This window comes from Vanessa atalanta, chromosome 14 (genome assembly GCF_905147765.1).
Source record: "Vanessa atalanta chromosome 14, ilVanAtal1.2, whole genome shotgun sequence".
NCBI lineage: Eukaryota > Metazoa > Arthropoda > Insecta > Lepidoptera > Nymphalidae > Vanessa > Vanessa atalanta.
The window spans coordinates 3,476,015-3,501,653 of record NC_061884.1 but is presented as its reverse complement, the minus strand read 5'-3'; the positions used below and the strand labels follow the sequence as shown (position 1 = coordinate 3,501,653).

The following is a 25,639-nucleotide window of genomic DNA, read 5'->3' as shown; positions in this document are numbered from 1 at the left end:
TTCATTATTTATTATTGGCTTATAAGCTACTCTTCTTTTAAGCATAAAGAGTCGAATTACACGCATTATAAAATTTATATAATTATATTAACGTGACTTTGTCCGTGTAGAACACCATAAGTGATGCTCTCATTAGGTATTAGTTCATATTTAACGGAAGATTGCGGGTTCAAACAAGGGCAAGCACCACTGAATTTTCATATTCGACATTTATAGATCGTGACAGAGTATGTAATGGTCATCGCTCTTTATATCAACAATAAATCATCGACCTTGAGAACTAAAATATTATGTGCCTGTAGAACACGGGCACACTTGCCCTCAAAACCAGACCACAAACATTTTTATTATTACTGTTTAACGGTAGAATATATGTGTAATTGGTACCTACCCAGACGGGCTTGCACAAAACCCTACCACCAAGTGTTTTGATATTTTCATTATGTACTGCAAAGAACACATCCAAAATAAATAAAAAAAAAATCTTATTTTTTTCGGTGGTTTTTAATTTCATATTAACGCACGCACGCCATTTACGATTTTATTTATATGTGTAGATTAACGATACTTAAGGTCGAATATGAAACCATTTTTTTGTTATCTTTCAATTTATTTAGCCTCCATTACCATACGAAAATGTCGTAGCTTTTTTATCATTGAAAATTAAGTAGTAATTAAATTGTATTACAAGATATAAAAATTAATTTATTAGTGCCATCAATCCATATAAACGCATTAAGGCTGCCCCACACGTGTACTTAGCCATTATTGTTCGAATTAACTGATAATTATTAATCGCTTACGGTTGAAAGCGCAATTATATTGTTAAAAATCATTAATATTCACTTTAATCAAAATGTCACTCGTCCCTTGTGAACAGTTCGAATGAACATTTTCATTTATGGACATGAGGTGTGTTCCCGGTTTGTTTTTGCATTTGTTTTAGGAAAACAACACGTTTTTATTTTTTATTATTATTCAATACATTTAGGCACCCTGTATAACGGGTTAAGTAAGAATAAGGCACTCACTCATAGACTTCGGCTTTGTAAAAAATATCAACCATCCCTTAAATCGCCAATGCAATATCAACCTTGGGAACTATAATGTTATGTGCCCCTAGTTACACTGGCTCAAAGCCCTTAAAACCGGACCACAAATTTACTTGTTATTGCTGTTTAACGGTAGAATATGAGTTGATACCTACCCCGATACGCTCACAATATACCACCAAATAAAATCATCTTCTTTTACCGTCTGTTCATTTTCCTACCAGATTAATGTATAGTATTATAATCAAGTATACATTTTCCTCACCTCGGAACCGTTACTTAAGTTAAGTTAAGTTTAACAATGGAAGCTACCTTGAGTGAATAAATATCTTAACGTTTAGTGCTGTGAATTATTTTGATATCTGTAAAAATAGTTTGCAAGATAAACAACATGTACTAATTCCACGCTCTTTTTTCGTCTGTATAATCTTGTATAGAGTAATTTATTTATCGATTCGATGATTTTTATTGCTAGCTTTTAATCTACTATATACATTTTATAAAAGCGAAATACCACTCATTGATTAATAACGAAATCTCAGAAACTATAACACCTACAAACTTAAAATTTGGCGGGTAGTTTCTTTATAGGGGTAGACATTCTCTAAGAACAGATTTTAAGAAACACCACCTCTAAGGGGGTAAAACGGGGTTTGGCTGTTTGTGTTTTATTAATTTCGCGCAGGTAAAGCCACAAGTTCAGCTAGTTTATAAATAAAGTAGAGCAAGCTAACGACAATCATTTAAAGTATGTGCAAAGTTATTATTTAATTGAATAAAAATAATTATCTTGGTTATTTCTGGGTATTCTTTTACATTTGAACAAAAGTTATATATATGAAAGAAAAGATCTTATAAGATTTGGAGAGTATTACAACCTGTTCTTTTTGATTAAATTTAGCGTGTAACGATGGGGCCGACATATAGCCTACCAATAAAGGCCTTTTAAAATTACTAGAATAAAAAAATGAAAAAAACCTGCTCTACTGCGGATTGATAACAAATTGTCACGAAGCTTTCCTTCACTGCCGATTACCTTACATTTACCCTTATATATTTTTTAGGTTATGTCTGAATATATTAATAAATAAGGGATCTTATTCCGTATAGGATTATTAAAAAAATCTCTGAGTTTTCCTTGACTTTAATACAGGATATTATTTAGCTTTAATTTATTATGATTTTAAATTCATATACCTACAGGTATATATGTATATATGGACCTATACAGGTTCATATGCATGAATCATACGTAAGTCAATAGTTTTTTTTCTAAGTTTTTTTACTTTCTGTGGCTAATTTGTATTAGCTATTGATGGAATCTTGATTGTTTTCTGTGTATATATAAAATAATTATTGTTTATTAGTATATGTGTTTTTGTAATGTTTAATTTTCGGATTAAAAATTAATTAATAATTGTATGATCGACAAAAAAGATAAAATTCTGGTAATATTCATCTTGCAACATGACGATTCAATAAAAATCTCATACTCTTACTTAAATAAAATATATATTATTGCTAAAATTTTGTTAATAAAATATGACTATCTGTGATAATATGAACTGTAAACATGAATGAGGCGCATGAAAAGACCACTGGTCAACCGCGGCTCTAACAGACATTTCAATGCAATTTCAAAAGTAGACATACCGGTGTTAAGCAAGATTTATTCACAGTATGACATCCCATTAATGAATTCCAATGTAATTGTTGAATCAAGGTTTGCATCGGGTATTTTAAATATTTATTTAATCGTTTTTTTCCCCCGTCCACGTCGCGGGAGATCACTCGTGCTCCGGATAAGAAGTCGCGTGAAAAGCAAATGTATGCACATAAAATAAATAATACATAAACCTCTTACGGTTCCGTAATGCAGTGGCTGTCAACCGTGGTGCGCGAAATTTGGTATTTCGTAAAGCCGCTTTAAATGTTCTGCGTGATCATTGAGAAGTAACACGATTAAAAACGTTTAAAAAACGAATGTTTTAGACAGTTTTAAATTGTTTATTTTATAAAAATAAACGTTACAGTAATCATCTAATTCGTTTTTAAATACAGACGCGGAAATATAATACAAAATTTGACGACGAACTTGTCTACAAACAACTAACTTTTGTTCAATAAATTCTTAAATATAAAAATGTTGACGAGCTCTGCGTTAAAGCTCACCATGTACGAAATATCAATCACCGACTTTAAAAAGGCTTAAAACCACTGCTGTAACGAATAGTAAACATATTTTTTACTATGTACTTTTGGCTATCAACTCTCATGTCTATGAAACGTAGATAAATCGCACTTGTTTTATTGATATGTCGCCTCTAAAAGCTTTTAAGGCTATATTTAAGTACACGTAGCTGAATACGTACGGTGTAGTAGGCAATGTATAAGGATCGAACACACTGAGGGAAGTGAAAGACATTGCGATGTATTTTTGTAAAGCTATAGGCACACTGGCGCAACAAAAGTAAATTTACGGAAAGCTTAGAGAAGATATCATGTTACAAACACTTATGATTTCCAAATGTATATACATTTAGTTTAATTATTGATATTAATCAAGTCACGTTTAATTGACATATAAATTTTACGTCTGTCAAATGTGAATCGATCTAAGCCATACGTATAAAAACATAGCAACAGAAGTGTTTTAAAATTGTATATGAAGTCACGAAAAAAATTATAAAATAATAAATGTTGTTGATTAATACAAAATTATTACATCATCGCAAAAAGCTATAATGAATTTATTTTATTTATTATTATTTCAAAACATATACATGAACTGACTCACTACAGCAAACGGAGCAAATTTAAAAAAAATAATGTGTCATGCTTGCTTCGATTATTTGTTTCATTTCATTTTTGTGTTCTAGTTAATGCAATTGCAAATTCTGAATGCAATGCGTGACGTGACACAATAAATAATAAATAAGTATAAAATATTTTATAGATCTCTCTCACTACGGCGTTAAAATAATTAACTTTTAATATAATATACTTAACAAATATAATCTCATTTGTATTTTTCGCCGTCTACACACACAAGACATCTTGTAAGCACGAACTGCACTCACACACACACGTCGGTAGTCATATTTATCGAGGAGGCGCGCGTCTTCGTAAGTGAAGATCAATATGCATCTATATTCACAATTAAAGCGCGGTTCAGAGTTAAGTAACTTTACTGTAGTATCACCTGTTTAGCACACGACTGCTACCATTGCTTACCAAATCTATTTTTTTGTTTTCTTTATCTTTATTGTATTTTTTTTTTTAAATAAGTAGTGTATGCTTTGTTTTATTTGTTATATTTTTTGTCTGTTTTATTTATACATTTTTTTTTTTTTAATTGTGCTGTGCCCTACATTAACTTTCTTTCTATACTCGTGTTTATAAATTGTACATTCGTTTAGTTGGCTAGTTAGCTTCTATATATTACTAAATATGTTTAACGATGTCATCTCAAAAACTACAATCACATTGATGTGGAACTTTTACATTATGATGAGATTTGAGATTTGTAAATAAAGAGAAAGCAAAAGGATCAAGCCAAACGGCTCAAAAATTTGTATCTAATAATTAGCAAAATACTTTATATATATTTTTATATAATTCAAAGTAACAAAACGTAATGTAAAACTTGTATATAATTTAGCCGTATCAAGTCGGAACGTGTAGCTTATGTACTCGTATGTATAAAGTATACAGAAAAGATCACTACAATTGCAAATCTACTCTTCAAAACGTCAGCAAAATAAAAGTCACAAATTGATAAAATAAACACATCCAACGTAAGCAAAACAATGACATTGGAATCTATACAAATATGAGATAAACAGTTTTTTTGTTTGAACGCACAAATCTCAGGACTACAAACTAAATTAATCTTTACCGAATATGTAGGTGGGTAGACTTTATCACACCATGCAAGTAAGTAACGTTTCAAGCGATTTAAATTAGACGAAGTAACTAGTATACATAATTATAATCAATAATATATATATATATATATATATTTAAAGAAATTTTGTTCGGACTTTGATTATTCCATGCGAATGAACATGTATGAAGTATTTATTATTGAACGAGACAAGTAATCACATTGTATATTAAATGAGCCTTCTGAACTCTTGTATGTGTATTTACTTCGTGCATTTCAAAAACGGCTTCAACCGTTTGGACCAAATTTTTTTGGATTTTTTTATGACAAAATATAAAGCACTTTGAATACATCTTTGACTATTTATTATGTATTAGTGAAACATGATAATTATATTTGTTTGTTAACGTTAATAATTATTTTCTTGAGTAATTTGAGCTGTTCTTGCATTTCTGTATTAATATTACAAACCAAAGGACTTTTTTCAACTATTTTAGTTAATATAAATTAAAAAAATTCTTATCTCTTTCAAATCGGACTGACAAATATATTTTTAACCGACTTTATAACAGAAGGAGTAAATCGATTTGGCTGTATTTATTCTTTTACGTTTGTTACCATAAAAATCCGTCAGTGAGCAAAAATATTTTTTGTTATAATATGGATATTCCTCTCGTTCGGTCTTATTTTCTCAGTTTTGTTTGAAGTCGAGCTATTTTTAAAGATAGCCTAATAATTAGGGAAGACTATTTACTATAATATCACATTACGTCCTACGGGCAGAGCCGTAGTCCTTATCGCGTGCGAAACCACGCGGAACAGCTTGAAATATTTTAAAACATCCTTCAAACTAAAAAGAAACATAAATTAAATAATAAAAATTGTTTTATCAATTTTGATTGTCGTTTAATGAGAAAAATAGTCAACATAATAGTTTTTGATCTCGTTAACTAAAAAAAACGCTCTTCGGTTTATTCAAATCGACCATATATTTAATAGTGATATTTCCGCTTATCTTGTCACGTCAGTTTCACATTATAATTCTTTAACACACAGACGATGTGTTCTCTATTCACAAAATGTATATCATTCTGATTAGAATAACCTCTATAATGAACCAACTGACAAGTGTTATTTTGTTAGTGTTAACTTTACGTCAAGCCTTTTAAAAGTGGACGTTGATGTTATGTGGTAATAGTTTGGAGGCAACAGTATTTTTTTATATCATAGATAAGCGACCTGTCAAATGGACCATCTGATACTAGGTCCCGACTATGTATAGACTAGTGGTACTGCAAGAAATATTAATAATACCATGAATGCGCCACCAACCTTGGGAACTAAGATCTTATGTCCTTCGTACCTGTCGTTACTAGCTCACACCAGATCAAACCGGACCACAAGAATACTAAGTACTGCAGTTTGGTAGTATATGGGCAGTGGATGGTACCTACCCAGTCAGACTTGCACGAGTACTTTGTAATGAAATCAAATAAAATTTTATATTCATTATATATAAACGTGAAGCTATTATACAATGATTTTCATACAGGTTAATTTTCATTCAAAAATAGCTTTAAATTCAATTTAATATTGTAAGTAATAACCTAAATCTTTTACTCAATTCAAGTACTTAAATAAAGTATCAATCATAATTGATTGACAGATTGTTATTAAAAATACTGCTCTGGCCATTACAGACTTTATTATTGTTCATAAACTTTTCTTGGCGTTATATATATGTATTTAAAAAACAATAGTCAGATGAAATGAGATATGTATAATGTAAAAAAAATGTTAAATTTATTCATAGATGATAGTCCAATATATATATATATATATATATATATATATATATATATATATATATATATATATATATATTATATTTTATATACATATATTTATATAATGAGTCTAAATAGAAAATAATGGAAAATAATTTAAATATTTTTAATCGAATAAGCCGTTGTTGAGTTATCAGTATACTTAATAATTAAACTTTAAAATACTATATCGTTTTTTTTTATCAAATAAGATTATATTTTAATATTTCACTTCCAAAAATAATTGAAAAAATTATAGCTCTTTAAACTTACAATTTTTTTTATTATAAAAACTATTATTTTGTATAGAAGAATTTATGATTATCAGATAACTCAGATAAACATTATTTCAGTGTATGTGATAAGCTTAACTTAGTAATTACTTTAACTAAGTAAATTAACAAGTTAAACAATTGATAAGTTTCATAGCTTAGCGCATTCCTCTTACAAGCATTAAAAACATAAAATATATACAAAAATATATATATGTATTTAAAAATGGTAATCTTAAACTGTTATTATGTTATTATAAACTAATTCACTTTATTTTCACATCAATAACGTTATCATCATAATAAAGGTTTATCGAGCTTCATATTAAGAGACATTAAGAATTGATAAGACTTTTTTTTTTAAATTAAATTTTAATTTGAATGCAGGACAAAAAATCCGCTTTAAATATCTGAGATTTAATATTTTCATAGGCTCTTAACACTGTCTTAAAATAAATAAAATATTCTATTGCATTCGAACGAACGCCCCCCTCTTATTAAATATCATTCGAAATTTAAATTTATTAAAAAAAGCTACTTAATCGCTGAATTATTCCAATAAAACAAAACATTATATTTAAACGATTACGTAATTAAAATTGTATGTATCTTTCAAGCGTTAAATCTTTTCGAACAATCGTGAATCAAAAGTCGTGTCATTCGCCTTCAGAACTGTAACATTTACGTAAGTACTTGTACATAAAGAGAGTTCAAAGAATATTTCTGAACTTAATTCAAACAATGATTAATAGTTATTGCAGCTCATCTGGCTATTATATGCGCGAAACTTTAAAAGTTCATACATGACACATGTGTTGAGCAGGTTTACTATAATGTATATTTTTTAATCAAAATTCCTGTACACTGTAGAGAGTTATGGCTGTAAAAAAACTCTAACGACGCAGTTTAGCGTAAAAACACATTCCTAATAATAATAACTTATGTTTCTGAATGTAAAATTAACTCCTGATATGATATCTTGATAATTTATAACTTTGAATATTATTTACACAAACAGACACTTAAATGTAATTTTTTTTTAATTTTATCTTGTTTAAATTATACATACGACAAAAATGGCATATTTTTTATAACGTTTAAAAGTTCGTGCGTTATTCATAGCGGAAGTATCACAATCGATTTGAAATTAAGATAACAAAAAACATAATCGTTACAAACATATTTACAAATAATTTAAACTCACATAATTAAACTATTGTTAAGTCATCGTCGAAAATTCAAACATGGTCAAAATAAAACGCATCTAATAACCTCTGTATGTTTTAGACGTAATAAGTTTGCTGTATCGTATCGAGCAATCGAGATTTTAAATCGATAAAGTATTTCGGCAATTAGCGTCATTGCAACGTGGAGATCGACTCACAGATAACTTCCATCAAACGAAATAACTCGCGAAATCCGACACGCATTGCCTCTGATAATTATAATCGATGTACGAAATCGATAAACAAGCTTATTTATTTTTCTAAAGGTCAACGTACTCTTAACATACAGATTCGTTTATTTACCGTATTGTTATGAAAAGTTACATGTTTATATAGAAACAGGTGATGCTTGGATCCGTACACTTACACATGACTCGTTAACCTCTGTATTGATGGAATTCAGTGCAAACGCATAACTATAAACCCGTATTGTTTATCCGCACACTGACAGACTTTGAAATATAACGACACTTGTCACTTAAAAAATCGAAACACTGCTGTTGTCTATCGATACATCGAATTGAATTGCGTCGCGTCACTATGAGACGGTTTCATTTTCGAAAATTCCGAATCGATTAGAGCGTCTCGCGTTGCGTTCACAAATCGAATGCGTGCAGGCCGCTCACGAGTTGTTTCACTACTAAGTAGGTACGGTGTAAGTCGATTCGTTCAGTCAATCCCGTCGCTGCAGACCGTCTAGCTGAGGCTGCGAACGTATTAATTCATGATTTAAGATAACTAAGTGCAAACATGGAACAAACCGTCGTGGGATCGAGACATCGAGTTTTTTCGCGCCATTAGGACACGCGCGTCGCAGTTGTCATAAAGTTGCGACGCAATTCCTTCTTGTTCTCGATTACGCTTATGACGTATTTTCGGACATGACGTAACCTTGACCTAAATGTTTTCTGAAATCTGGATAGTCGTAACGGTTTCAAGGATTCGGAAATTTTCATAGAATAAATTGGTATTTATAATTTTAGGTTTGTATGTTGTCATTCGGTATAAATTATTTCAATGATGCTTTATTAAAAGAGTGTGTGGCTTTTTTTTAAATTTAAATTTCTATTAGTTGTGTATGAAATTACTTTATAATTAATTATCATTATAAAATATTACACTCATGAAAACTAAGTAAACCGGGTTTGAGAAATCTATTAGTTAAAAAGATTAATTGCCGTGAACCTAAATTATTTATAACCTATAATTTTCGAAATTATCAACTCGTGTATGAAATATTTAAACAAGATGAATTGTCAATTTACATTTAATTAAAAACACATGAAATACTGCCACAGATTTTTTTTATTCAAACGGCTCATAAAAACACTTTTGAATCGTCATATAATAATATTGAATTAAGTTTATTAAGCAAATACCGGTTCGAATTTTTTTTGTTTTTATGGCGTTGATTGGCGGACGAGCATATGGGCCACCTGATGGTAAGCGGTCACCACCGCCCATAGACAAAGGCGCTGTAAGAAATATTAACCATTCCTTACATCACCGCCACCAACCTTGGGTACTAAGATGTTATGTCCCTTGTGCCTGTGATTACACCGGCTAACTCAACCTTCTAACCGGAACACAACAATAAAGAGTACTGTATTGTTGAGTATTTGGCGTTAGAATATCTGATGTAGTAGTAGGTGGTACCTACGCAGACGGGCTTGCACAAAGCCCTAGCACCAAGTAAGTAAGTTCTAGTGAGAAGTTTCAGCAACAGAAATTTACATCCTCTGTAAAAAATTCAAGTGTTTAACTATTACGATTCATGAGTGTATCGCTGATGACAGACGGACAGACGGACGGACAACGGAGCCTTATTACTAAGTAATAGGGTGAAAATATGTCGACCACGAGAAATGTTTATTATGAAATGTCAATTATCCGTACGATGCCGGGTCTGGTAGCTAGTATACAATATAAGATATAATTATTAGTCTCGCCTTATCTTAATCAAAACAATGCCTTGCAAAAAGAAAAACCTTGTCTTATAGAATAAAATATCATTATTATCTTTAATCTTATATACTGATATATAAAACTAAAGGGCTGATGGTCTAAAAGCGGATATAAAGATCTCTTTTTCAAATAAAAAAATACAACACTTCATATAAAGGTAATACAGTAGGTATAGCCGCGAAACCGCGAAGAATAGCTAGTCAGTTCGTAATTAAAAATATATGTGTTAACAAACTATAAGGATTTCATTGTTACAGCATTATTATAAATCAATGTGGAGAAGTCAAAAGGTCATATGTTTTAAAGGGCAAACATTTGTATCTTCTCCGTGTTTAATTTATACGACTATTTGACATTTTCTAACACGCTGTACATCACTTTAAGTTGTATGATGTAACTACAGTAGTTCATATCTTCGTTAACAAATCTAAGTCGGCAAATTTAACCTAGTTACCTATATTTTACTAATATTACTGTTATTTAATAAATAAGTAAGTGGACTGCCAATTGGACCGGGTGGTCCATTTGGACATTTGATTTGATTTGACCGTTACCATCAAGTGATGGTTAGTGGTCACCACTGCCCATAGACATAGCATCGAAAGAAATTTAAACCATTCCTTACTTCGCCCATTCACCATTAACTTCGGGAAGTGATATTATTTCCCTTTTTCACTTAACTGATGTTATTTTCCATGCTCATTTATCTTTCAAACCGCAACAAAATAATACTAAGTATTGCTGCTTGGCGGTAAAATAATTTGATGAGTGGGAAGTACTAGACCATTAAGTAGTATGTTTCGTATTCTTTGAAACTTTTCAAATGTACTCATATCCAATTTGATATGGTGTTAGAGTAACGAGGTGATAATAGGGTTCTTCAAAAGATATTGATAAAGTTCTTGATTTTCAAACTGGCAGAAGGCAGCATACAAACCCTAAGATATGAATTTTTTACTAATATTATTTTATACATTGGGGATGGATTTATTATTACAACAACTTAAAACCAAATTAACTTAAGAAGAATTACAGGAAGCGCATTAGGATATCGCACGACTCCAATGAATTTTCAATCGATAGGAATAATTTTCAAAGCGGTGCGCTTTGAAAGACTTATAAATATCAACATTCGCTGATTATCATAATATTGGCGAAACTCCGGCTTAAAGCTATCTCGGTCGACTTCTCACTGGTTACGTTTATTTTATGTTAATTCTCCCCTTTAAGGGCTACGCTATCAAGCTAACGATCTTTATGATTCGATCGTGAACGTCCATATGTCTTGTGAGTAGAGTGAGTTCATAAACCTGCGGAAAGAGTAGTGATTGCAAAATAAAATATACGAGTATATGTGAGAACGCTGTCTATAATTTCTCATTAAATAATAAAAAAGTAATAATCATTTCGTTGTAAAATTGAGACATTTGATTACAAACCAAATCGAATCTGTATTCCAAAAAAACGTTCAAATTGTTTCGGAATTAAAATTTAAAAAAAAATTAGGAAACTAATTACTTCTTAGATGATTATTACCTTGGGAATTAAACGATCACCTCCGTTTCAAATAGAGATGTAAATGAAAAATGACACTGTAAATACATTTGTTAAAAAAAAGTAAAGTCCCGCTAAGTATCTTTCACCGGTTCTTCTGTATCAGGTCTGTATTTTTTTTTCCTTGACGATCAATAAGTAGATAAACTTAATATTAAAGTTACAAAATATTATTAAAGATTTCTTTAAAGGAATTCTCAGCAGCCGCTCGAAGTTTAAATGTTAGTGCTTGTCAGTCAATGTTATCACTCGTAAGGACGTAAAGATAGCGATCCTACGCATGAACTCTCTTCCAGCGTGAGGGATTGCCGGCTCAAAATTTTGACAAAAAGCTGCTAGAATGGCCGCATTGTCATTGTTACTTTATTCAAATATAGAATACTTGTACTAGAAATTAATTAATCGGTCGTAAAGAAAATATTTAAAAATCCGGGGACACCCCTTAGAAAAGTCATGTAAATTTTAATTGAAATTCAAACCGTCCAGCACCATTGAATTTTCTCGAGCATAGTTTGTTTGTAATTTATCTAATGCAAAACATCGTGTAGAAATCTGCAAGAATCAGATAAAATCCGCCACATATGTACGTACTCACCAATATTGAAAGTTGGAAAAGCTAGAAATAAACTCCAGAAGAGGACATTTGATGTGATGGGACATCAACAGACCAATATGGTACTTAAAGAAAATTCTACTCTATTACAATTTCTACATAGTATTAAACGAATCCCTTCTCGAGATCTGTACACGTATATAAAATTATATACATATATATTGATTTGGGAGTGTAGTGTTTAGTTTTGTTGTTTTAAATGTATGTAGTAGAGCGTACTCCTTCCTGAAAGGCCGGCAACGCACCTGCAAGCCGGTGTTGCAGATGTCCATGGGCGGTGGTAGTCACTTACCATCAGGTGAGCCTCCTGCTCGTTTGCCACCTCTAACATAAAAAAAGTAAGCGCCTGTAGTGGTGTATCACACTTTACAAGACCTTGTTTCCTACTTTAGTCAATAATTTGTGACTATACCGAAGGTGTTTCGTAAATCTAAAAAAAATATGCAATTGGATTACCAGCTTTATGGTAGTACGGAACATTAAGATCTTTGTCGACGGTGCATGTTCTGACTTAAAATTCAACAATTCTGGTGTTCCACAAGGCTACGTTCTATCACACACTCTGTTTCTTCTGCATATCGATGACTTGTTACAAATCAGGAACATTCACTCCTATGTAGACGACAGTACCGTAGGAATCTTATACACTGGCTGTGCTAATATTTCTTGGGTTAACGTCGACGAAAACCGGAACAAACTTGTGCCGGAAATAGAGTCTTTGTTAAACAAAGTCTCGTACCGGGGCCCACTAAACCTAATCCACTTCAACTCCAAAAAGACGCAAGTTTGCACGTTAACCGCAAAAAAATCACCATTTGTCGTATCTCCACGATTTAAAAATATTCCAATAGCCGCCACAACTAGTATTGGAATACTTGGCGTTGATGTTTCAAGACTCGTTCAGTTCCGCGGTCAATTCAATTCGGAAGGTAAAGTCAAATTGCCAATAAAACGCTCGGTGTGCTCAGCAAGGCTAGACAGTGGTTTACGTCGGCCCATCGCCTAAAACTATACAAGGCGCAAATTCGGCCTCACATGGAATTCTGCTCTCACCTCTCGGCGGGTGTATATATATACCCTTCTTATACACGTATGAAGCATGGATGGGTAGGTAGTATTATATAAAAAAGTGTTATCACTTTTTTAAAATTCGTTTTAATTAAAAAGTGATAATAGTCGTGTAAGTGATTAATCAAAATTATGCACCATCAATCGCTAACTACACTATTGAAACATTTGAAAATGAATTAAAAAGAATTCATTTTATTTATTTTCTCGGATAAAAAGTACCAATTTCGACGTTATAAGTTTCTTCATTGTATTCATTCCTCCGTCTAGTTGTTAGCTCTTTTGAAATCGGTCACCACAGTTGCATGAGACGACTTCTCTTATTTCCTTACAATATTATATACAACGTAATAGTATCCTGTGGTAGAAATACCGCAAAGAATATTATTAAATTACTTCACGTCGAAAAACTATAAATTCTTATAATTTATATTAATATATATTTGACACGAAGAATTGAGAAAGGTTATGACGATAAAAACAAAAGAAACGTTTATTTCATTCAATAAATATATTCATACTTTCGATTGTAATAAAATGGTGCGTTCATTTTAAGCCGATTTCAGAAAACGTGGTCTCTGGATTCCCCTTTGTATGTTTCTATATTTGCGATTTTACAAATTACAGCTTCCTTTATTTTGGGGTTCCGTTTCCAAAGGTTAAAATTGTCCGTCTGTCATCAGGCTGTATCTAAAGAACCGACGTATATCTGTTGCAGCTATAACAAAAAATACTAAAAAACAGACGTTTAAAGAGATTGCTGTTTATGAGCATTCTTATGGCATGCTTTTAAAATGTACATAGACTCCAAGCCTATATTTATATTATGTTTCGATAAATCGATTCCATCCAATTGTCCACTTGACATTTCTATATCGAGAATTTATTAACTACAAATTTCTTGATCGTACAAATGGCGTTGCTCGTTCCTCGATATATAATATATATATATTTTTCACACATAAACTTAAGAAAGGAAATTACAACTCACAGTAACACTTAACACTGACTATAATATAAATAAAACGGCAAATATCTTTCCCAGGCAACCCCATAAAAAGAAGCGCGCAAAAAATTGTTTTATATTTAATAAATATATAAGAAATAACTATTTATTACGCACAATCGATATTCATCCACTTCGGGCAACAGTTGAATAAATTTTTTTGGTGCCTTCTTCGGAAACATTCGAATTAAAATGAAAAAAAAATACGAATATTTTTGACATCTAATATAGATAAATACAATCAAATGAATAAATTTTTACTTACGCCCTATCTTGACCCAACTATACATATATATATCAGATTTAAATGACCAAAACGAAAACCTCTTAGAATGTACCAAAAACCTTACAAGTAAGACATCCTTCGTTTCATCTTCGTCGATAATTCAATCACAAGAAGTGAGGGACGATCAAAGAATTTCAATATACGCAAAGGTATAAATCCGAAACAATAGGGTTTAAAACCAACTTGAATACATTCTCAACATTGAAGTATATAAAAGGAACTTTTGATAAGTTAAAATACTACATTCCATTTGTCCGCAGAAACAACGGAGGCTTAAGATTGAGCAAAAATTTGGTATGCTTTAGTTCGGACCATTTAAAAGAACATTGCAATGCCTTTTTAGGATTAACTAACATTCTGCGTTGATTTCCAATTAAGGCTAAAGCTTTTACAAGGATAATCAAGGGTCAAGAACTCGGACCTTTGTACTAATTAACGAATCAACAGATTTATAATTTAATTAATTATACATTTATTAATCGTCTCCGATTTTATATTTGAATTTAAAGAAATATATCTTAATGCAAAAACGAATGTAGTTATATTTGTTTTAGATAAATAGACTTGGATATTGATTCACCATACATTTTGAAATTTCGCACATTGATATTTTTTTTAATTGTGTGCTTTTTTTAACATCCACCTCACTATTAGTCACTTCACTCGTCGTCAAATTGACATTGCAGTACATAAACTTCAATACTTTTCAGTCCATCGCCATGTTTGTTGTTATATTTATATACACATACAGGACAACGTCTAAGGTAGTATAGGTATATATTTACTATATTATTATATAAATAATTGTAAAGGCACTGGGATTTTTATTTTTTTTACAATAGTTTAACGCCTTTGTAAGTATATAATAAGTTAAAATTTAATGTAGATTTATTCAATGCAATTATTATTCACATTTTTTATAGATTAAACGTATTAAATAAACATAGATAGGAAATAAAAATAAAACACTATCAATCAAACATAATAAATAAAATTGTTTAAAGACAGGTTGGCAACGTAACCAAATCAAAGTCTACTTGAATACACTTTATTTAAGTAAGCTTTTACAATTGCTATTGAATTGTCACTTTCTGCTCCGTATTATTCAAATAGGCAATTAAGGTTTAACGGACGGGCCACGAGCATATAGACTCTCTAGAGCAGTCCGTGATAAAAAAATCTAAGTAATATAAATAATTTTAATTTGCTATGTTACATTTTTATTTATTACAAAAATCTGGTTTTTTTTTCTCCTTACTTATTTTAGCTTATTAAATTTCTTGAAGACTCTCGAATCGAGGACTCTGTCTAAGTCCCTGAAACTACACCATTTAGAGGACTCTGACTCTGACGTGACTTAAAACGATTCTAGTAATTTTACTAACTTATGTTAATATACGGTGAAACTGAAAAAAAATCTGAATGGAATAACAAACATTTAGAAATACATACATATGTTCACACCTTAACTATTTCTCTCAAATGAAATTAACTATATTCGAAAAACGAACTTATCAAGAAACAACTTCTCAGTCCCTATAAAATACCAACTTAGTACACAAATTCTCATTTAATCTATAGGCTGTCCATCTCTCTCGACGCTATAGAGATATATATTAAACTTTCCGTCAAATAAATATCACCATTGCCTTATTTTACGTACTACAAATTTAAATACACAGCTATAAAGCAGTCAGGAACAAATTACTAGTCAAGATTTTAACGATACGATTTGTCTCTACAAATTACTGGCGATTTATTTTCAAAGCAACAAACGTGATTACTTATTAAACGTACATACATTTGTAAACTGCGTTTTTTTAATATTTATTTTTGTCAAATTATTCAAAGAATAAATTAAAAAGGTATGATAAGGATTAGACAAGGCATCCCAGTCGAACCAAATACATAAAATTGTCTTAATTAATCAAAAAACTCAGTTACCTACTTGGTAATAATGTCCTAAGTCTAACTATTTACCAATTTATCAAAACAATATAGCCTACAAGTAAATGATAACCTTATTAAGGATGACTCAATATTATCGTCTTTCAAAAGTACTGTTGATGACACCGAAGAATCCAAATGATATTATTGCATTTATTACAAATTTTGATACAGCTCCATATAATTATAATTTATCAAATAAAATTTCAGAAATGAATGGATAAAAAAAAAATCAACTACATTAAAATAATACGCTGCGCATACACTCAAACACGAATTGTATTTCATTGAATTGTTACTAAGGCTCTATGCACATATAATACAGGGTATCGTAGTCGCATCGGCGCCGAATCGAAACTGACTTTGTGTAATACGTACAGTCAGGGTAAGAAAACCTTCGTCAGTTTTCAAATTCATTCCTTTATCAAGTCATAAACTCTTAGTACATTTTGAAACTAAAGCATTAAACACAAAACTGCACATAAATTTAACTCACATAGTATGATAACTAGGTTCAAAATAGTGTACATTGTGATATGCTATGATATGATATACAATATGTCATACTCAATCGGTAAAGCTGATTATATTGCATACTGAGCACACGAAAATAGACCTTAAGGTGACGAACCTTTTCTTATCCCGACTGTACGTACAATGTATGCATATACAACAACCGCACCGAGCCGCACCGTCACCGCGCGTATTTGCTTCGCGTTTTTATAGTAAACAAACGATCAGTGTAGATGCCCCACTAATATAATATCAGTGTCTAATTTTAACAAACAAAAGTAAACATAATTGTCTACATTATTTCAACACTACAGCTAAGTAGATAAATTGTCTTATAACGTTGACAAAAGAGACTAAAGCTACGGCACGTACGTAGTTTTTATTTAAAAATAATCTAATCTTGCAGTTAGGCGTAATTGGGGCTGCATAACCATGTGCCTACCAAGCTTAGGTACAGTACAGCAATACAACATTTATATATATAGAAGAGGCTCGGTAATTTACATACAAGACTGCATATTTTTGAAATAACTAAACAATTCAATGGCGCAATCTATAATTAATCTACCGCCTACCTCGATAATAGTTGATTATCAAGGTAGGCGGTCTGACAACCGATATTGGGCCACCTGATGGTAAGTGGTCACCGCATCCCATAGACATTGGTGCTGCAAAAAATATTATTCATAGCACCAATACGCCGCCAATCTTGGGAAATAAGTTTCTTTTGTGCCAGTAGTTACTGGCTCACTCACTCTTCAAACCGGAACACAAAAATGCAATGGATGGTTGTTTGGCGGTAGAATATATGTTAAGTGGGTGGTACCTATCCAGACAGGCTTGCATAGATCCCTACCACCTATTACATATATTTGATCTTTTTTTCTACTTATAAAATAACATCCTGACTAGCTGATTCATCATCGCCGGACGTAAACTATTAAAGTTAGGACCATGAATTTTGGTGAGTAGGATCATTTTATTAATTAGACACCAACTAAGGAAGGAATTTTGGAAATTCTTTCCCTAAGGGGCTGAAATAGGGGTTGAAAGATTGTAAGCAAGTCCGTTATTTTTTAAGTTTGAAACATGAAACTTTATTTTTGGGGTACTGATTAAAAATGAGTAAATAGGTAATTTAAGCGTTTTTGGATTTTCTACCCTAAGTGGTGAAATAAACACCAATGTGGCAAAGAGGTCTTAAATTAACGTTATATTTTAAGTTAATCTGTAAATATATCGCGGGCAATACCTAATTTCATATATTGACTTTTACACTCGTTAATAATTCATATTAAATTAGTACAATGTAATCTATGTATCTTCAGATACGCAGTGGAATCCTACTAGTTATCACATCCTGTAATTGGTGTCGCCTGCGCCCACGCACCGTGTAATCACGTAATGAGCGTCATCTCGTGAGCAATCTATTGCAATTATGACAGGACTGCTGGTGTTTAACTCAATTCACTTTTCTTAATTTTTATATAAGGTATATACAACACGTACATATAGTAACCTTTGTTCTTTAAAGTAATTCAATAAGCGAATTATTAAGTCGGTAGTGTTTGTTTGTTCTTGCACTCCTATGAGAAAGCAAATAAACCGCGCTGCGACTGCACGATATCTCTTCTCCGTCATGTTGAACAGCCAAACTATATTATTTGTATTGACAATTATCTTTCTAAAATAAATTAAATGAAATTCTATCAAATATAATAGGAACCGGATTATGTGTATCTGTTATTAAAATTTTCTGTATTTTTTCTTATATAGATACATTAAGACATGCTGCGATCACGTTTTGAAAGAAAATTTTTAAGGTCGACTCCTTGGCACGCCAAAGGAACCCTCGATAGTGAACCTCCATTTCCCCAATGGCAGGTGAAACACTATATCTGGCATTAGTATGGAATTTGCTACAATACTGTAAGTCTGCGGAACACTGGTTCTTAGACTAATCTGCGTATAATCATTACATCTATTTTAATAAAATTCCAATTTATTTCACATATTAGTAACAGAATATGCTTAGTATGCTTTTGCCTTATTTTGTAATAATAACATAAAATTATATTTAAAAGAATATGTGACAGTTAATTAATACAAATAATTTTAATAAAAAAAAATCTCACCGATTTAAAATTTAAAATTATGCAGAAAATGTTCATGTGGTTGAAAACACAAAACTGGACGCCAATTCAATTAACCAATTGACAATTTATCGCAATCAAACCGAAACTTCATCGGTGACGATCAGCTGTTTTCCTATTTCTACTAACACAATAATCCAGTCACGGTTCGGTCAAAGTTCGATCGAAATACAATCGGGATGATATCGTAACTAGATAAATATAACAACTGGCAAGTTTCATTGTTTTATACCTTTTTTTCTATAAGTTCTTTAAGATCTATTTACAGTGCTGAATAAGATAAACAAAAAGCTTGGAATCAGTACAAATTTTCGATTCTCTGAGCAAAACATAACTAAATCTTCTTTTTAATATTTGAAAAACGATTAACTATTCAAATAATTCTTCTGGTCTTATAGGTAGCTGGAGTGGAGATTCTCAATTTAATGCAACGAATAGATGAGAACGATCACATATACACGAAATCTTCATTCAACTTAATTTGGATTATTACTGAGTATTTTTTACACAGAAAATATATACACGTACGATATAAGCAGCTCGAACTACAAACCCATTACTTATTTAGGCGTTTCGACATTACGAATTCAATAAGAATTATAAATTACTTCGACGAACTGACAAAATAAGCAAAAAAAGCTCAAGCTGTGTATTACAAATAAATCAAATTGTCATAACACGGGACATGCATTATGTATTATAGAAAATATTTCCATTGGAATTCGGTATCAGAACCACCGGCTCGGAGATGTCCATGTTACTAAACATCTAAATTAATTGCACTCTCAAACAGAAGTACAAAATAGCTTGTAACTGTTTTCTATAATATAGAAACAGCATCTGGTTCTGCAAACGGTAGAACATTATGGAAATCGATTTTAACGAATAATATTTTATACTGTTAAAAAGAGTTTTTTTTTTTTATTACATACTTTTTTTTTTGTATTCCTTTTATTACAGACATGTTAAGTTCAGAATTGAGATCTAGACCGCATCAATTAATCTTTTTCGTGTAAAGTGCAATGTGTCTGGTATTAAATCTGAGAGTTCGGCTTTTTCAGGTGAATGATAAAAACAAAATGATTCAGTATCTGTGACCAATATTTGCTAAAATCTTATATAAATCTGTTTCTTTATAAAAAGATTAGTTGTTTATTCATAAGTTGTTTTATCCTTATTCTATATATTTTGGTCCACTTGCGTGTTATGATTTTAGTTAAATTACTTTTAGTTCAATTGGCACAGCTAAAGTATATTTAAAAAAAAAATACACTATTCACAGATTTCGATGTCGAATCTAAAGTTAAGCCTTGAGCTTGAAGTTGATCGACGAGCGGTCTGTGTACATATTTATATAAAAATAAAAAATTAAAAACTAGCATCAATATTAAAACAATCACATTGTTCATTATTTAGTAAATAATCATAATAAAATCAAAACGTACAAAAAATTGAAATCTGTCTCCATACGCTGTTAGCTCAACTCAGGCGCAGCTGCTTTGGAAGCGCGTAAATAAATCACGCAATGACACACCATATATCTTTCGCCACCAATATTGTATATATATCGCCTTATTTAATTCTCTTGCACCCGCGCAGCCCGCATCGGCTTGATATTCTTACAAATTCCAAATATAATACTGATACGAACACATCTTATATAAACAAAATAAATATATAAACAGTATAAAAACCATATTAATACAAATAAATATGAAAACTACTTCAGTAGGTTTTATAGTTCTTGAACGGTTAAATGTAAGAAATAAATTCTTACCACCAGTTAGCCAGTTAGCCTTTGTGAAACAAAATTAATAATATATCTACTATAAATAAAATAACGTTGATGTTTTTAATAATTTATATAGAACAGATGCAGAACAGTCGCATTCCATACCAGCCAATTTTGCAAATGCAAGAAAAAACACAAATTATAAAACCAAATGTTTACTAATAAATCTGCTATAATATGCAATAAAAAGAGTTTTCGGTTAAAATATATTTATAAAACTACACTACTTTACTACTTAAATCTATTTAAATATTACTTCCAAAGTTCCGATATCAACTTTGCTATTGAATTCCATAGATTTAAGATCTCGCCTATTGATTTACGTAAATTCAATGACAAAATTGTTCATTCATCTTTGATTGGAATGTGACTGGAATAAACTATAAGCTTATATATTTTTTCATTGTTTTTTTTCACTAAATTCCAATGCAAGCGACGTCGGGTGACGTGGGCTATCGTATAAATGAATACTAGATATGTAGGTTTGATTGCCATCGTAAGTCTATAAGAGCCAAGCTTTCATGTAATTGAAATTGTCTATCAATAGAACAGATAACATCGGTTTTTCTATACAAGCTTATCTTTGACAAATTGCTGATTCGCGACATGCTCTGAAATGTTATATGTGACTTGTTTTCATAATTTGTACCTTGAGATAACGTTCGACAGCTTATAGGTATTAATGAACAAACATATATAGATATAGGTTAAGGTAAATTTCTTTGATCTTTTTTTTTTTTTGAAAAAAAAAATAATGTATCATTAGGCACAGTGACTGCTGTTTCTTTTTCTATAAATGCCATCTGTTATATGATGGTTGTTGCTTTATATTTATTATAATTCTGTTAAATGTTAATTCAAAAACACAGGTAATTAAAGCAGGTAAAAATATATTGATTTTAACACTAAAAAGCAACTAAAACATTTACGTGTTCCTTTAACAGTAGGAATCGCATTTAAAATTATTGCAGATTAACCAACAAAATTTGTCGAAAAACATTATTGCTTATTAAATAGTAGACTGATTGTTAAGTAAAAGCTATGGTCTATTTTTACAAGTAAGTATGTATCAAAAATACGAAAAAGACCTATTGAATTGTTCGTTATTGTTGAGATATTTGTAATTAAAAAATAAGGATGCAAAACTAATAGATTACTGTTGGTATAACATTCATTTATATATTTATTAGCCAGTATTCCTGTAGGATTGTAATAATCTTCTTTGGTATTTTTAGTCATCATTTTTAAGCAACTGCTTATAATATTGTTTACTGAGCGCCTACATGAATAGAAAAGCAATAACGCTCGGCATATTCTTGCTATTAATAAACTGTGCTTCATCAGTTTTGCTACATAAATTACTTAACTATTAAATAAACAGAACTATATGAACAATTTTAAATATTTTTTGAGGAAAATATATAACTATATGATTTAAAACGAGTTTTATGTATGTTAAATTAAGGTAAATATGTAATGTATAAATTAATATTTAATTACATATCACAATATCAATTATCACTTAACTTAATTGATAATTTCGTTAAAACACAATTATTACATCATTTTAATTGATTGGAATTATACTTTATTAACAGGTAGACATACGTCATTGGCCTTGCCTTGAATTATTAGAAAACAGAGGGGTTGGGATTTGAACGTATCGTTTACGTTGTGATCATTTAAATTTCTATTACTTCTATTATTATTTTTTTAAATGAAGGTATTACAAATGGTTTATATAAGATTAGATTTTTATATATGTATTCGTTTATAGTCGATAACTATTACCAAGAAAAAAGGGTTTAATGTAAAATTATTACGTTTTTACGGTTACGTTTTAAAGGATGTGTGAGTCTATGTAACTACACAAGGAACATAGCATCTTAATTCCCAAGGATTGCACATTGGCGATGTAAGGGTAAATAATTCTTACACCACCTATGTCTATGTGCAGTTACGATCACTTACTGTCGATCGACTTGTAACAAAAAAACTGATCAACAGTCAATAAACTTTATTTATATATCATACAGTGTCAATAAAATAAAATAATTTATAACTAAGTAATACATTGGTATAATTATATCATATTGAATGTTTCAAAAATAATACGAACTAAAATCGTTATTGTAATTATATTAATAATTATTATTATTATACATATATAGATCTATAAATATATAGCAGATGAAAATTAATATCTTATCAAAAATCATAATTTAAAGACACACGAGTATATATAATATTATGAGTAATAACGTAAATAAGAAATTTGTATAATATATAGAAGTTTTATTAGTTTAAAATTAACTTCAAAGATTCGCCAAACATTCTATTGGTACTGTTACTTCGACCTTTGCTTTTAAATGTTACATATTAAAGTGATAAGAAATTTTAAAAAGTATACATAAACCTATTTATATATTTTTTTTATATAAGATACAGAAAGTTGAAATAATTATCGTATAAGAAAAATATTTATTAAATAACAACCTTCCATATTAAACTGTTTTCATTTACATTTAAATTTAATAAATTACATTTACTATAAGGCAAGAAATAATTTTGGTACATTTAATATTGCCACAATTACGAGAATAATAAAAATAAACTTATATTTATATTCATAATATATTTTTACAAAATTAATGATATGTTATTATTCCATTATTCTTGATTGTTATTATTAATTCTAAATGCAGAAATATTTATAACGATATAAGGAATGTAATACTTTAATGGTATTATAAAAATCTATAATATTAATTTAATTTAAAATGAAACGCTGAAAATAATTATGTAATTATCATTAATAATGAGAATCAAATTTTCAAATAAATTATATGTATATTAATTGTATATTAATTAATATTCATAATTAAACTCTAAATAAAACTATATATGATATTCATTATTCAAATATGGATATTATAAAATGTATTGCAAATATTTAAACGCTTTGGTAATAATACCAGAATCGTATTCACGATTCTTTAAATGTAAGTAATCATTTGGGCTCAGATTATACATCAAAATGCGGATGGAACTTTAAAGTGTAACATCACTTTGAACGTATTTATAAAAAGACGCATCGCTTCGCACTACCGAGATTTTGCATTTGCTTTTTACATTGTATTTGCTTTTGTTGCTACACTATGATGTTCCTTGCGCTCCATCTGCCTTTTACAATCTTAGTCATTTAGGTATAACAATGTTTTATGTAGTGGTTGTTTTAAAAACACACTAAACACACACAAATATATAATAAAGACATAAGTAGAACTGGAATAATTAATAATAGGATTAGTAACACGCTTCATTTGACGGTTACTATATTCATGAAACTCATCGTTTTGCTTACGAATGGTATTCGATTCGTAATTCAGAAGATACCATTGTTTTGTAACTTACGGATCAAAGTTCTACGAGTAACGGATAGTATTATAAGTAGTATAAAGACGATGGATACTGTCGTCTATGCCAACCACAAGAGGACAAAAGCTAAACAAACAAGATTTGACATTGAATTGTCGCGATATAATTGGTCGAGAGGAAAGACCTTGAAGAAACTATGATATTCACTATGGATTTTTGAAAAAAAAAAACGTTTTGAACGTCGACGAAACTGTTTTCGGAACTTTGGAGGTAAAAGTAAAATGGATGTACGTTGTTTATCGGAAGAATTTAATAAGTAGCGCACAATACAGCCAAGCTATATTGTGCACTAATTATTACAATTAACAAGCAAATAAATTAGCAAATCGCATGAAAGATTAGTAAATTCACGCTTCGTTTGCCTTTATCCCTTCTTCGATTGGAATAGACTATAGCATTTTAATAGAAAATATAAACGTCGAGACATTAAGCAAAACGAATCGTTTTTTTTTTTTGTTGTATAAAAAACCCTTATTGTTACATTGTATTCTTATTGTTATTCAATCTGATTTCATATTATAATTTTATACCTAAAGTCGTAAACGTATTCCGCTTGTATTATAATTGGCTTAATCATGAATATCGTAACTGCCATTACTAACGATTTACGTCAATCGCATTTTTTATATTGTAATATCTAATTAAAAAATCAACGCCTATCTAGAAACGGACTGTTAATTGGTAATTTAAATTTATTTAAAAAAACATTGATGTAGGTAATCACTTTCATTGAAGTCATAACATATATTATACATACTAATAAATATCTTGTATATAATCTGAGTTGTTATATTGTTATATAATTTTGATTGAAAAAGAGAAATTATTGTTTTAAATAAACCATTATAAAAGATATATATTACATTACATACATTAGCAGCCTGTAAATTTCCCACTGCTGGGCTAAGGCCTCTTCTCCCTTTGAGGAGAAGGTTTGGAGCATATTCCACCACACTCCTCCAATGCGAGTTGGTGTGTGTGTATTTACACACGTGGCAGAATTTCGTTGAAATCAGACACATGTAGGTTTCCACACGAGATG

At 30.3% G+C, this 25,639-nt stretch overlaps 1 protein-coding gene across 4 annotated transcripts in view; it reads right to left on the bottom strand.

The window, feature by feature from the left end:
* LOC125068833 (inositol-trisphosphate 3-kinase B) overlaps positions 1–25,639 on the bottom strand; it is a 156,385-nt gene that overhangs the window by 90,808 nt on the left and 39,938 nt on the right. The window contains exon 1 of one of the 4 annotated variants that reach the window (XM_047678163.1): positions 8,630–8,896. The exons of the other annotated variants lie outside the window; for them this stretch is intronic. The gene's annotated coding sequence lies outside the window, so the exon portion shown is untranslated. Of the gene's footprint in view, positions 1–8,629; positions 8,897–25,639 lie in introns of those variants that run through there. 4 annotated transcript variants of the gene reach the window in all.